This window comes from Solanum lycopersicum, chromosome 9, assembly GCF_036512215.1.
Source record: "Solanum lycopersicum chromosome 9, SLM_r2.1".
NCBI classification, from domain to species: domain Eukaryota; kingdom Viridiplantae; phylum Streptophyta; class Magnoliopsida; order Solanales; family Solanaceae; genus Solanum; species Solanum lycopersicum.
In genome coordinates this window covers 59,460,451-59,476,255 of record NC_090808.1, presented here as the reverse complement: position 1 = coordinate 59,476,255, position 15,805 = coordinate 59,460,451, and the positions used below count along the sequence as shown (strand labels likewise).

General features: G+C 34.0%; 4 pseudogenes; all 4 read left to right on the top strand.

Annotated features, from left to right (window-relative positions):
• Positions 1–7,129: 7,129 nt before the first annotated feature.
• On the top strand, positions 7,130–8,774 carry LOC138338628 (putative receptor-like protein kinase At3g47110; annotated as a pseudogene).
• Positions 8,775–8,791: 17 nt separating this feature from the next.
• On the top strand, positions 8,792–9,315 carry LOC138338627 (putative receptor-like protein kinase At3g47110; annotated as a pseudogene).
• Positions 9,316–10,852: 1,537 nt separating this feature from the next.
• LOC138338626 (uncharacterized) lies at positions 10,853–11,560 on the top strand (annotated as a pseudogene).
• Positions 11,561–11,852: 292 nt separating this feature from the next.
• LOC138338625 (probable LRR receptor-like serine/threonine-protein kinase At3g47570) lies at positions 11,853–14,769 on the top strand (annotated as a pseudogene).
• The last annotated feature ends 1,036 nt before the right edge of the window (positions 14,770–15,805 follow it).

Below are 15,805 nucleotides of genomic sequence, written 5' to 3'. Positions count from 1 at the left end.
GAATTCCGAAATATACTTTCTAGAAAGGGTACAAGCAGCCAAATCTCATCACAATAAGCTGTGAGTATATTTTTCTTGTTTCCTAATAACAATATCCCTTGTCCTGGCTTATCTTTTATATGCTTGACTATCCTAAGTGTTGCATCCATGTGAGACTGTTTTGGTATCTGTAGAAACTTGCTGAGTGTTTGAACATTACATGATATATCTGATTTGATTACTGCTAGATAAAGAAGTTTCCTATAAGTCTTTGATATGTACCTTGATTAGCTAGTATTTCATCACTTAACTTGTAACTTCTTTGAGATGTTGATTATTTTCAGTGGTAATTAATTTTGTAGTAGTATCCGTAGGTGTATATGTTTTGCTGCACTTAGTCCAGTTTCTGATATAAGTTCAAGAACATATTTCATCATGAGTCAATTGAATATCCATTAGATTTTACAAAATCATTTTGTCTACGTACCGAGTGATGATTTGACACATAATTAATTTTTTAATTTTATTTTTTAAAATCAGCCAAATTTCTAAAATTCATTTGAAATTTGAGTCTTTCTCATTTTTTGGAATTTTGAATTGATTTTCTATTAAAAAAATAAAAATTGCTGATGTGGCTAAATCATCATTCACTACATGGACTCAATGGATCTGCAAAACTGAATGAATTTTTTGTTAAACTCATAATTACATGGATGAACCCTTCCTCAAATGAAAATGACAAACATGAGCTACACTTTTAACGAATGAAATAGGTGAGTTTTTTTTCAAAATTTGATAGCATATTTGAAGATTTTTTTCTTGTTTATAATGTATGGGTTGATTCAAGATAATAAGATGTTAGTCATTTGTTTATGATATATCATCTTGGATCTTATCATAAAACCTTTATTTACTAATATGAAAAATTAAGTAGTTAAGTTTATGTTCTCAAGTATTTCAATTATTAGAAGAAGACAAACTTTTTCTTCCCTTTTTTTCAATTTTTTAAAAAAAGTTATACTTTTTTCCAGAAACTTCAATACTTTTTAATTACGAAAAATAAAAATCATAAATCTACTACTCTCTCCCGTCCACTTTTATTTGTTATGTTGCGCATTTTAAAATTCAGTTTGACTGGTTTTCAAAGTTAAATTAGATTACATTAATTCGATAATTTAAAGAAAAAATTTAGATATTCAAAATCTATATGAGTATTATAAATTGAATATTTTTTGCATATCAATATGATGAAAAAATACATCTTAAAATGTTAGTTAAAGTTTTTCAAGTTTGACTCTAAAAAATAGAAAGCATGACAAACAATAGTTGACAGAGAGACTTAGAAAAATTGGTGCCTCAAATAATAGCTTTATTTACCAAAAAAAATTGTAATTAGCTTCCTTAGAGCCGCCTTCGAGGCCTCATTTGTTTAACACTAGATGAAGTTTTAATCTTAATTATTCAAATCTTAGTTAATATGTATGTTTGTTTTCAAGGTTTGAAATGTTATTTACTCAAATATTAATTATTAAATGTGTTGGCGTTCTAAATTTGTAATCGTCTGAATGATTAAGATCTATAATCAAGTCTTAATATAATTAAGATCTCAATGTCTATTTAAGAATTTACAAAAAGATGATAACTCACCCCTACTTCATCTACTTTAATTTCATCTACCACTTACAACCACTATTTCAGCACAACTATAACTACCGTCAATCACCACCACTACCTATCATCCACAACCTAATCAAGATCATCAAAATCAACACCATTAGACATCATATTCCATCCTCGCCACCAACCCTTATTACATTTATATTCACCATCGACATTACCATCATTAGTCAATATTGTATATCTCTAATGAGTTGGGAACTAAAATAAGCCACAAAAATATAAAAGTAGCAAAAATAAGTCACTATTTTAGTAAGTAACTAAAATAAGTTTAATGGAAAAAAAAGTTCCACTATTTTCAATTTTCTAAACTTGTCCGTTAGTGTCATAACGTTTATTTTTAATAGGTAACGAAACTTTTTCTTCCACTTTATAAAATGGAACTTTTTATTCCATTTTATAAAAAGTTACCTTTTCACCTTCACCTTCACCTTCTCTCCTTTTCCTTTTCATGGCTCCCAAAAAAAATTCACTTTGAAGATGGTCCCAATCCGACAATTTGAAGACGCCCCACTTTATAAAGTGGAAGAAAAAACTCCACTTTATAAAGTGTAAGAAAAAGTTTCGGTATATATTAAAAATAAACGTTATGATTCTAACGGAAAACGTTTAGATTATTGGATATAGTGAAATTTTTTATTCCACTAAGCTTATTTTAGTTACTTACTAAAATAGTGACTTATTTTGGTTACTTTTATATTTTTGTGGTATTTTGGTTCCCAACTCGATGTAAGTATCATATCTTTAATTTATCCTTATTTGGAACTCCCCTTTGAGCCTGAATGGTGTATTAGAGTGAGTAAGAACCCCACATTTGTTAAGGATTGGACTGGTGATTTGCTTATATGATTTAGACAATTCTCCATTCATGAGTTAGACTTTGGATTGAGTTAGGTCAATGTGCTATAACTTTACATTTTATGCACTTTGTGTAAATATTGATGCAATAACATTAACACAATTGCTGTTGAAGCTTGAAGCTACATACCATATCCCTATTGCTGCTAAAGGAAAATTTATTGGCACTGAATGTATTTTTTGTTGTAGTAACTTGAATTACTGCAAACTAGCTCCTCCGCAAGAATTTCTTCTTGGATAGAAATACCGTTGACAAAGTTGCATACCAGACTAACTCCAGCAATGAAGGATAGAGATCACCAGTTGTGTATTGGTGCAAATATTTATATTTTCCTACTAAAAACTGACCAGACGCTCTCCTCTCTTTTTCTCCCTCAACCACATCTGATCTCTTCTTTAATTTATTGACTTTAAGTCTCATTTAGGACACCACACGAACTAAAATGCTGAAACTAATTGGTATGTCATTTAAGTTTTTGCAGCAATATTACACGCCTACGTCTTATGGACACAAGCTAATGTTGGATGAAAGTAATAATAATGCCTCCATGACTAAAACGAAATTGTCCAAAGCATGGGAAACCCTCCAACGTTGCACTGTCAAAAGTAGCAAGGACTATGTAATTTCTGAAAATGTATACCAGGTAAATAAACATAGTAATGAATTTATGCTGTGATTGAAAACACAGTAACACATGACTCATTCGAAGTCTCTAAAATATCAATTTCACAGATTGAGTGATTGGGTTTAAAGAGATTTTGTGGAATTTTCCTAATGCTGGCCCATCATTTCTTGTATAGATGAGTTGTGTAAAAGTGTATAAGTTTTGGGCAAATTCCGGATGAGAAATCATAAGTTTAAGTTTCTTTTATAGAAATTTACATTGAACAAAAAACTTCAAGGGCAAGCGGGAGATCAATACATCTTCCAGCAATTTCATAACATATTATTTCTTCCGCTCTCTTATCGTTTGTTATGTTGAAACTTTATTTTCAATAAGGACTCGTATTTTCATACAACTTTTACTCAGGGATTTCATTCTTTGACTATAGCAGTTTTATTGAAATCCAACTTTTACATAGAATATTTCTTTTGTATAAATAATAAATATTTTGAATGGAATTTCTGTACTTTTATACTCATCCGTTATTAAGTTAGAAGCCCAAAATCTTTTTTTTAATCAAAGAAATTCTGCTATCAAGCTTTCAGCACATTATTTATATCAAAATATGTTAAAAAATAGCCCAAATCAGCTCACAAACCCTAATCTATTTTCTGAACCAACAAATAACTCATCCTATCTCCAGCAATTTCAACGAATGACAGAGATCCCCATTTCTGTTTTGGTCAGGCGCTATCCCCCTGTCTCTCCTTCATCTACATCTCTCTTTTTTAATTCGAACAACAAGAATTCAAAAATACTTTTGAAATCTCTTATGAATTCAGCCCAAAGTTGCAATCAGAAGATAAAAAATAGGTCTTGCATTCATTTTTGTCGACGCCTTTTGCCTCGCACTTGAACCACTATTTTATGCTTCTCTGAAGAAAGTTTTGCGGAGGAACTTCATGTAGGCGTCGGAATCAATCTCTCGTTCACTGCCCCGCAACAGGTGACATTAAACTTTTAATTCTTTTATCTTAAGAAATATCATGACTTGCTATTAATGTTTCTTACTTAGCTATAATTATATGTGACTAGAAAATATAGATTTTTATCTCTTTTCCGAATCCATTAGATAGTAGAGTTGCATGCATAAGTTCCATTATAAGTTATTAAGTGAGGGCGGTGTAAAATGTCGAGGATCATGGATTGAAAAGTAATATTTTTTTAGCTTAAACCTGTTGAACTTGAGTGTTAATTTTGTGTTCAAAAGACATGAATGGGGGCTTGACTGTTTTGAGTTAGGTTTAAAGTTACCAATTGCGACTGTTGCACATTTTCGTGTTTTGGATAACATATTCATTTTACAACCTTACTTAGCTTTTATTTGATTTATTCACTGTCAAATAAAGTTGTATTTTTTTTTTATTAATTTCTTTACTCTCTCCTTTACATGAAAACTTTCGGAGCTAATTGCAGTCTTCATAAAAGACTTTTACCGTGCAAGAAGTCTCATTTCAAAGCGTGCATCTCTCTTCTGTTTTGTGTCTCCCACTTCTCAAAAGCTCATGCAAATGGACATGGAAAATTGGCAAAGAAATCTGGAAAACTACTCCTTTCTTTTCTCTTTTAGTTATTACTTTATTATGTTTATGCTCTTATTGATATGTTGACTTTGTATTATATGACACTTATTTCCCCTTTGCCCTTTCTACTTTTTTTAGACTAAGCTACTTTAGTCTTTTAACAGATTAGTTATGTTGGGTTTCGTGGATTATTTTTTTTGCAAATCATTTTAAAAAATAGATTAGTTACACCTTGATTAGATCCATTAAGTTTTTTTTTTGAAAAAAAATAAGTTGTCTAAATCACGAAAAGCTTTTGGTTGTGAAATGTCTAATGAGCAAGTTTTGTTGAAAGTCTTAAAACCATTCCAAAAAAAAGAGACGTGAACTTTTACTATAGATGGGTAAGTTTTCAACCACTTGGATGAAGGTTTCTTTAATCTACTTTGGCTTTATTACTTTTCTAAGGGATATTTTATTTTCAAGATATATATCACAAGTATTTTATCAAGTATTTATAACATATTCCTTTTAAATTTGCTCCTTTTTAACTAATTAACATAAGTTTTCGCCAATTAATCATTTTAAACAAATGTTAAAGTATGTGTGTCTTCCCTTTAGGATAATTAGATTTTTTACCTAGAATTCCATAAGGTTAAACAATAATTCATAGTTAACTTAGCATCACTTTAGCAAAATAGGTGTTCTAATTCACTAATATATTTTACGCAGTTTGTCCTTGAGTTAACATGGAGTGTAAAATTAAACATTTTATTAATAATGTAAAGTATATGCAGAGATTGACAATTGATTAGCTCAATAGTGTTGGAAGCTCAAAGTAGCTGACAATAATTGTAGCATGAATGCAATTACAAAAAGTGATTATGAAAAATCAAAAGTACTGAATTCATAAGTATAATTTATTATTTAATAAGAGGTCTAGGTAATAATTTTTTAATAATAAAGAGAAATTGTTAGTTAATTTTTTATGGGCATTTTCATAAGATAATGATGATAAAGATTTAGTTTCCCTGTTTTAGCTTATTCATAACTATAAAGATTGCAATTTGTTTTGATTAATTGTATTGATTTCTTTCTTGATCCTTATTCATAACCGGTAAAAATTTCCATTTGTTTTGATTGATGGTATTGATTTTCTTTTTTGATCCTTATTCATAACGGTAAAGGTGGTCATATAGTTTAATTAATAATTGTATCGATTTCTTTCCTAATCTTAATGTTCCAATGTCTTGTTAATCATCTCTTTGCCCGAATTTAAATCAATACAAATTGGTGACCATCAATATGTTGGCTGAAAATTCAATCTTGTTATATGAATTTCACGTACTTTCATCAGAGCGATCTGAATTTTGGTATGAAATCCAACTGATTGGTCTTTGGTAGTCCACTTGGTGTAGTTTTCTATATTGTCTCATAAGCGGCAGTATGTTCTACCTTTTGATACAAAGAGAGTAGATGATATACTGATTGATTGTTTTGAGTTTATCGATCATTGTGCTTGCTTCTATGGTAGACCTTTGTGTTGGCAACTATGGATAGTGATGGCACATGATAAATAAATTCAGGATGGTCGATTAGTCTAGACTCTTCTTTCTTTGTATCAAAAGTTAGAATACTACTGTCACTTATGAGTAGTGTTGTGAAAGGCGCTCGCTATAGCTCCTTTGGCGAATGGAGAGGCGAGGCTACGCTGTGTCGCCATTATCCACTGAGGCGAGGCGACCCGAGGCGACTCGAGGGGACCCAATGGCGACGTAAATGGCGTCGCAATTTTGACTTTTTTTTTTGTAAAAAAGTTTTGACTTAATAATATTAGTTTTTTTTCTATTTTCAAACTTTCATCAGACTTTCGTGTATTCCTCTTCTTCTCTTTCTCGAGTCGCTGCTCTCTTCTTCTCTTCCTCAGTCGCTGCTCTCTTCTTCGTCTCTTTCCCTCGAGTTGCTGGTCCATTCGTCTCTTTCTCTTTCACTCTTCATTGCTCCCTGTCCTCACTACTCTTTTTTCCCCTCTGTTTTCTTCACTCTTTGTTTTGTTCCGGATTGTGACTGCTGTCCATTATTTTTTTGAAAAAAAATTAATTCTTCTATAGTAATTATTATAGTATTTGTAATATATGTAATTGCTATTGAAATTTTGAATATTATATGTGCAATTAATTGTTTTTAATTTTTGGTATTAATTGGCGCCTCGATTCACGCTTTCCTCGCCGCGTGGCAAGGCAAGCCCTTGTCGCCTCTCGCCGTCCAAAACACTGCTTATGAGTCAATAAACAAGAGGGATGTTGAAGGATATATAGCTGATAGTATTGCTAATCAGTTGGACTATTGAAGGATATATAGCTGAAAGTATTGCTAATCAGTTGGATTTCACATCATAAAAAGAATCATGCCTTAGAGGATTAAGATGTTGTTGGAATTATCAACGCTATGCCACTAGGAACTGATATCAAATATACACACAGCCAGCGAGACTGGATCATCAATGAGGTATGTGATGAACAAGCTGATGAGGTCGCGGATACAACAAATTTGCATGGGGAATATGGACTGAGAGGATGTAAACAACAGAATGAATTGGACAGTACTAGATATATAGTATGCATCAAATTATTCAATGCTTTAATAATTCTTTCGTTGGATGATTGTTGTTTAGTTTTCTTAATTCCCAATATATATAAGTGGATGCAGAAACTCTTTGCTAGTATATTATTTGTGTATGTTTTAACTGAATATACTAGCTGAGAGTTTCTTGAATATTATTTGTGTATATTTCAGCTTTGCTTAAATGAAAAAGATATACATTCATTGCAATAATGTCATTGGCATCTTGTTTTATAATTGTGCATCTTATACCACACAGAGGTGCCCCAGTACCAAATCAACATTTCTGAGAGATATATCTTTTGATTCTTGACATTTTCTAGAATGGATGTTTTCGTAGCGAGTTTTAACTTCACGCCTTTCTGGCTTTCCATGTTGTGTTTCTTTTCTCTTTTTCTCTCAAACATGCTGCATAAGCTGTTTTTCTTGGCAATGAAACTGACAAACTTGCCTTACTTGGATTCAAGTCCCAAATAACTGAGGATATATCGAGAGTTCTCGTCTCTTGGAATTATTCTGTTCATTTCGGTCAGTGGACTAGAGTAAAATGTGGCCTGAGACATGGATGAGTCATCCTTTGAATCTCAAAGGACTGAGGCAGGAAGGTACAATCTTAGATCATCTTGGAACCCTCTCTTTGCAGAAAATTTCTTCCATAAAAAAATTCATCAACAACTTAGCAGGCTGTCAAGGCTTCAAAACTTGAATTTTGAGTTTCAACTATCTAACAGGTGAAATTCCAGTTAATCTATCACATTAAGTTAACCTCAAGAGCCTTTCTGGAAAACAACACTCTTCTGGGGAAAATCGCTAACCAAGTTGTATCTTTAACAAAGTTAGTGAAACTGTATCTCAAAAATAACAACCTGACAGGACACTTTCCAGATTCTATTGTAAATCTTACATCTTTAGAAGAGTTGTATTTATCATACAACAATCTAGAGGGACAAGTGCAAGCTTATTTAGCTCGATTGAACAAGTCGAGGCTTCTTGGATTGTAAGTAAATAGCTTATCTTGGGAGTTCCCTCCTCCGTTGTACGATTTGTCATCCCTAGTAATCTCAAATCCAATTTAGGCAACTACTTCCCTAATTTCCAAATACTTTACTTGGTGAAATGTCAATTCATTGGTTCCAAACCGTCCTCTTTGGCCAATGCTTCAAAATTGCTAGAACTTGATTTTCCTGTAAACAATTTCACTCGAAATATGCCCAAGGGTTTTGGTAGCTTGTGGAATTTGTTGTGGCTCAACGTTTGGAGTAACCAACTTGGATACGGTAAGCATGATGACCTTGACTTTGTCAATTCTCTTACCAACTACCAGCAGTCTACAAATGCTCCATTTTGGAGACAACCAAATGTAGGTACATTTTCTCATTCAACCGTCAACCTTTCTAGTCAGTTACAGTGCCTAATCCACTACAAAAACAGAATTAGTGGAAAAAGCTTGTACTTCCCTAGAATATTTTAAAAATTGAGTACAAATGTATTAGACCGGAACTCCGAGCTTTGTGATGGGATTCAAGAGCTGCATTTATGACCTTGTGTTTAGCTATGCAGCTCTACGTAATGTTTCTAGGTTAACAAAAATTGTGATATGAAATTTCTTCTAACAATAGTCATTTATTTATTAGCTAAATTTTCTTGTTGTAGAATATGACATGGTAGTAAGGTCTCCGTTTTAGGAGATATGTACAGTTTTGGGATTCTTATATTGGTGATATTCACTGAAAGAACACCCATATACACTTTTTCCAAGCAAGTTGTAGTCCCCACCACTTTCTCAAAAAGTTAAGGATATTCTAGACAAAACAACTGGTGAGATGAGTAAAGCAACCAACAACAAAGAATACTGGGGCAGTATCAAGAAAGAAGAGATGGAATGCTTGGTTAGCATACTTGAGATTGACTTTGCATGTTCAGCTGAATCCCCAAGAGACAGATTGATTGTGACACAAGTTCACAGTAAGTCGACACTAACTAGAGAAAGATTTCTACAAAGAGGAGATTGAGGCCACCGGTTACAGATGAAAGCATTGGATTTGATCTAAGATGGTTTGAATTCTGTCTACTTGGTAAGAATGATAACGCTCTGTCTCTTTGGTAAGCTTTGGATTTGATGTAAAAATTGAAATGCCTGTAGTGTTTTCAGCATGCAGAAGAACTAAGGTGGTGTAAGATTTCTTGTTACTTAATGGATTTAGTCTAGGAACATCAGATATTAGTTCTTAATGTCTACATCAGATAATACGTTTCATTCATGAATGTAAAGAATCAGATATTTTAGGGGATAATAAGGCAAGATCAAATGGTCATGGTAAGAATGTTCCTAAAAGGTTGTGTTCTAGACACAAGTTAGGTATTCTTGTCCCAAAGTTGGAGCATCATGATCAATACTTGAAAAATGCAGCAGCTGCCCCAAAAATAAATTTTATATCCACATAAAAATTCATATAGGTAACCCCGGAAACGAAACTTCAAACAAGTTAGGCATGATCAAGTGGTTGAACATCTCCACCATTAATCGGTAGGTAGGTTCGAGTGCACGTTGGTGGGTTACTGAGAACACTGTTGATCTTCGCATTGTTGCCTTAGCTTTGCTTGTCGTTTGTACTTGTGCTTTATTTGAATATCAATGCCATGCTCACATGACATTGTTTAGCCTTTATCTTGTCAAGTCCTCACCAAGTTTCCTTTCCCTTAAGTCCTTGGTCCTCACTTGCCACTATGGAATCAGGCCTTGGTGCCATTGTGCACACCTTAGCTTATTCAACAGTCCGTCGCCAACTTAGCCTTGCCTGTTTGTTTCGTTGGCTTATGCAAGTGACAAGGTCAACATGCTTTAAAAACTTTGTCTATGCTGCCATTTAGCTGAGTGACTTAGATCAGGGGTCTAACAAGAAAAGACTATATGTCTTAACGAAGGATGTAATAGAATTTATCATAGCGGGATAAACCATTTTCCATTACATATAAATAAAATAATTATCGTCAACCATAGGGTTCTAAACTTATCACTTTTAGATTTAAACTTAAAAATCTGAAAAATTCTATCAGACTTTTAAAGGGATCATAAAGGCAGGATTAAATGGTCATGGTGACAATGTTCCAAAAAGGTTGTGATTTTCCTTCTGGATTCCACAAACCAAATCGCTTTGATGAAAGCAAGTGAAATTTGTATAACAAGTTGGAATTTTCAACCAGGTTACTTTTGGTTACCAATTTGTATTGATCTACATTAGGGTAATCAACCACTAGGCCTTTTTTTACTAACTCATTTCTAGGAGCATTCGGATATGGAATCAATTGACGATCTCCATTTAAGGGGTTGAAAACATACTAACACCTTATTCTCTCAAACTCAAAAAGAATCAAACCATTACATGAGCCCACAATCTCTATGTCAAAACATAATGTCGTCACAAATTGAGTGATAGGATTAAAGGAGATTTTTGGGAATTGTCTGATTAATCTCCCATCATGTACTAAATAGATGAGTTGCATAGAAGTGACCTTTTGGCGTTGGAACAATGTTTAGGAAATTTCAGGATGAGATATCCTGCCATTGAAATTCTTGGAAATTTCAGGATGAAATATCCTACCTTTGTTGTTCAATGTATGCTTCTATCGAAGAATTTCTATAGTAGGATATCTCATCCTAAATTTTCCAAAGCATTGTTCCAATGCCAAAAATTCACTTTTACACAACTCTTCTATTTAGTACACGATGGGAGATTAATCAGACAATTCCAAAAATCTCCTTTAACCCTCTCACTGAATCAGTGACGACGTTATGGTTTTTGGCGTAGAGATTTTAGGCTCATGTAATTGATTCTCTTTTGAGTTTTAGAGATTAGGTGCTACTGTGTTTCCAATCCCTTAACTGGAAAGTGTCCATTGATTCCATATCCGAATGCTCCAAGAAACGAGTTAGAAAAAATAGGCCTAGTGGTTGATTACCCTAATACAAATCAATACAAATTGGTAACCATAAGTAATCTGGTTGAAAATTTCTACTATTTCTACAAATTTCACGTACTTTCATAAGAGCGATCTAATTTATGGCCTGAAATCCAACTGATTGGGGATACTTTTAATTATTTGGTCTTTGGTAGTCCACTTATTAATTGTGTAATTTTTTATATATTGTTACATAAGTGACAGTTTCTACCTTTTGATACAAAGAGAATAGATAGTATACTGATTGACTGTTTTGAGTTTGTTGATCATTGTGTTTGCCTCTATGGTGAATTTTGAATGGTCGTGATATATGGATAGTGATGGCGCATGAAGATCAACAAATGCAGGATGATCAATTAGTATAGCTTCTTCTTTCTTTGTATCAAATGCTAGAACACTACTATTAGTTATGAGCCAATAATGACACCAATAAACAGGTGGACTAAAGGACATAGAGTTGAAAGTATTGCTTATTAGTTGGATTTCACGTCATAAAAAGGATCATGTTATAGAGTATATTTAAAAGAAAAGATTAGGTGGATCAAGCACCAAAATCAGAATCAATCTTGAAGAAAGTTGCTAACAAAATATGTTTTTGTCAATGTCATTGGAAGCTTGTTATATAATTGTGCATTTCATACCACAATGTGATGCTCCAATACCAAAATCAATATTTCTGAGAGGTATCATCTTTTGGTTCTTGTTATTTCTGTGTTTCTTGTGTTTATCTTCTCATTTTCTCTCCAACATGCTACATCAGCTGCGTTTTTGGCAATAAAATGGACAAACTTGCCTTACTTGGATTCAAGTCCCAAATAACTGATGATCTATCAGGAGTTTCATCTCTTGGCCATTTGAATCTCAAAGGGCTGAGGCTGGCAGGTAGGATCTCAGGTCATCTTGGAAACCTTTCTTTGCAGAAAATGCCTTCCTCAACAACTAAGCAGGCTGTCAAGGCTTCAAACCAGAATTTGAGTTTCAACTATCTAACAGGGGAAATTCCAATTAATCTATTGCATTGAGTTAAGCTCAAAAGCCTTGTCCTGGAATACAACACTCTTGTGGGGCAAATTCCTTACCAAATTGGACCTTTAACAAAGTTAGTGAAACGACATCTCAAAAATAACAACAAGGCAAGACTCTTTTCAGGTTCTATTGGAAATCTTACATCTTTCGAGGATTTATCGTACAACAATCTAGAGGGAAAAGTGCCAGCTTTTTTAGCTCGATTGACCAAGTTGAGGCTTCTTGGATTGTCAGTAAATAACTTATCCGGGGAGTTCCCTCCTTCGTTGTACCATTTGTCATCCCTGGAACTACTAAAACAATACAAATTTTGCAATAAATGCTTACACAAATTGTGTTCTGTTAGTTGTGGGAGGATTGTCAAGTTCAGGAGACTAAAGGATCCATCCGGCATCCACACTAATGTGACTAAAGAAGACCAAGAAAGGGAATTTTATTCAGTTAGTAAGCCTAGCCCTTGATTAAGAAAAAGATAAGTTTATAATAATTGTTAATCCATATTATAAAGAAAAGATTAGGTGGATCAAAAACCAAAGTCAGAATCAATCTCATGTTAACAAAATCATTTTTTGCTGATACGCCATTAGCAGGCTGCATCTGCTGCTTTTCTTGGCAATGAAACTGATAAACTTGACTTACTTGGATTCAAGTCCCAAATAACTGAGGATCTATTCAGAGTTTTTGTCTCTTGGAATTATTCTATTCATTTCTGTCAGTGTACTGAGACACGAAAGAGTCATTCGTTTGAATCTCAAAGGGCAGAGGCTGGCAGGTACAATCTCAGGTCATCTTAGAAGCCTCTCTTTGCAGAAAATGCCTTCCATAAAAAAATTCCTCAACAACTCAGCAGGCTGTCAAGGCTTCAAAACTTGAATTTGAGTTCCAACTATCTAACAGGTGAAATTCCAGTTAATCTATCATATTGTGTTAACGTCAAGAGCCTTTTCCTGGAACACAACGCTCTTCTAGGGATAATTCCTAACCAATTTGTAATTTTAATGAAGTTAGTGAAACTGTATCTCAGAAATAACAACCTGACATGAAACTTTTTAGGTTCTATTGAAAATCTTACTTCTTTAGAAGAGTTGTATTCATTGTACAACAATCTAGAAGGAAAGTCCCAACTTCTTCAGCTTGATTGATCAAGTTGAGGCTTCTTGGATTGTCTCCATGGTACAATTTGTTATCCCTGGTAATCTTAGATCCGATTTAGGCAACTACTTCCCTAATTTCCAAATACATTACTTGGTGAAATGTCAATTCATTTGTTTCATACCGTCCTCTTTGCACAAATGCTTCAAAATTGCTAGATCTTGATTTTATTGTAAACGATTTCACTTGAAATAAACCCAAGGGTTTTGGTAACTTGCGGAATTTGTTGTGGCTCAACGTTTGGAGTAACCAACTTGGATACAGTAAGCATGATGACCTTGACTTTGTAAATTCTCTTACCAACTGCCAACAGTCTACAAATGCTCCATTTTGGAGACAACCAGGTTGTAGGTACATTACCTCATTTAATAGTTAACTTTTCTAGTTAGTTACCATGCCTACTCTACTATGTAAACAAAATTAGTGGAAACTGTAGCCAACTGCTAAAAATTGGGTATTTCTGAAAAAAGCCTAACAGGAACTATACCACAACAACTTTTTGCTCTCTCATCCCTCACATATATATATGCATCTTATAACTCTTTGACTGGTACATCACCAGTATATATTGGTAACTGGGGTCATCTTACTTATCTTTATTTTTCTCATAACAATATATCGGCGAAGATTCCACAAACTCTTGGAAAATGCCTGGCTTTGGGGGAGATCTATTTGAAGGGAAACTACCTTCAAGCGACCATTCCCAATTTAAAAGATCTGCCGGATCTCCAATCCGTGGATCTTTCCCAACATAAACTATCAGGGCCAATTCCTCACTTCATTGCAAGTCTTACTTCCTTACTCTTCTTGAACTTATCTGTCAACAATCTAGATGGTGAGGTTCTTGTCACCGGAGTATTTTCAAATTTGAGTGCAGATGGTTTAAACCGGAACTCCTAGTTTTGTGGTGGGATTCAGAAGTTGCAATTACAATCTTGTATTTATCAAAAGACGTGGAAGAAACATGTACTTCCCTCAAGCATGATACTTGAGAGAATGAGTATCATAAATATGTGGCCTCTGCACTTCATTATCTTTACCATGAGTGCCGAACACCCATGATTCACTGTGATATAAAACCACAGAACATTCTTCTTGATGAAGATCTCACAGTTCATGGAGTGATCTGGTTCGGTGAGACTCTGATAGAATATAGACGTCCACTATCAGTAAATAGACTAGGTCCCTTGACACAGCAAGAACAGTGCAGAAGAGTAAACAATAAGGAGAACACAACACAAACAGTTTACGTGGAAACATCCTTTTCCAAGAGAGTAAAACCACGACCTGTTGCACAAGATTTTCAACTGCTCACTAATCTTTCATAAGCAAAAGCGAACTCTGTTACACCCAATGTGAGAAAAATTATTAATCTCATGACCAAATAATCTACCTATTATTTGAAGAGTCTAACAGATACAACACTGCCCAGTAAGCTACTACCCCTAGTTAATTTAGACTTTTTCTAAACGGATACAACACCGCCCAATAAAACACTTAACTCTATGATTTAGATTTTTCCTAGGCAGTACAACACTGCCGCTAAATCAGTTACCTATAACTAATTTAGAATTGTAGTACAAACAAACTATCTGAGTCCTTTATAGATGTAGGATTAGATCTACAATATATGTTTAGAAGAATAAATCCTAAGACCACTAAATTTGCAGCTCTATCTGGTTCGAGTTTGATCTTGAGGATAAATCTTCACTTTTCCATGAGAGTTCTTGAGAATTTTTCAAGTTGCAAAGACTAAGATTATAACTATTGACATTAGGTTAATGAAGAATAGTCACAACCTTCGAGACCACACCATTGGTTGAGGTCCCTGTCCAACTGTGCACCAACCACTTGTACTTTTTTCAACCTAGAAGTGAGGAGAACGTAAAACCATGGACCAGGTCCTTTCACAAGGTCCTTGGGTTTGAAATAAGTTGGATATTGTGCACCAACAACATCAGTTGGCATCCTTTTAACAACTATCTTTTCTTGTTCGCAAACTTCCCGAGACCAGGCTCCTTGCTGCTTTATTTGAGAATTCCTAAAAGGCTTGTTGGTTGACTTCCTCCTTTGGATGAATAACTTTAACATGGTGTTTGTCATGTTGAAAACATCAACCATGAAGAGTTATTACCCGTTGGACAAACACTCTGATCCATTCTGATTGGTTCGGTATGTTGGCACCTCACCTACCACTGACTTATGAGACAACTTTACAATTGTACCCCATTATACATCTAAGGGAGAGAAATCTGTCGAGGACCAGGTCCCTGCATTTGTGAGGATTATCAAAAAACCAAAAATATAACCTTTTCCCTCTTTTTGATGAAGACACACAAATAAACATGATGCTGAGTTTATTTA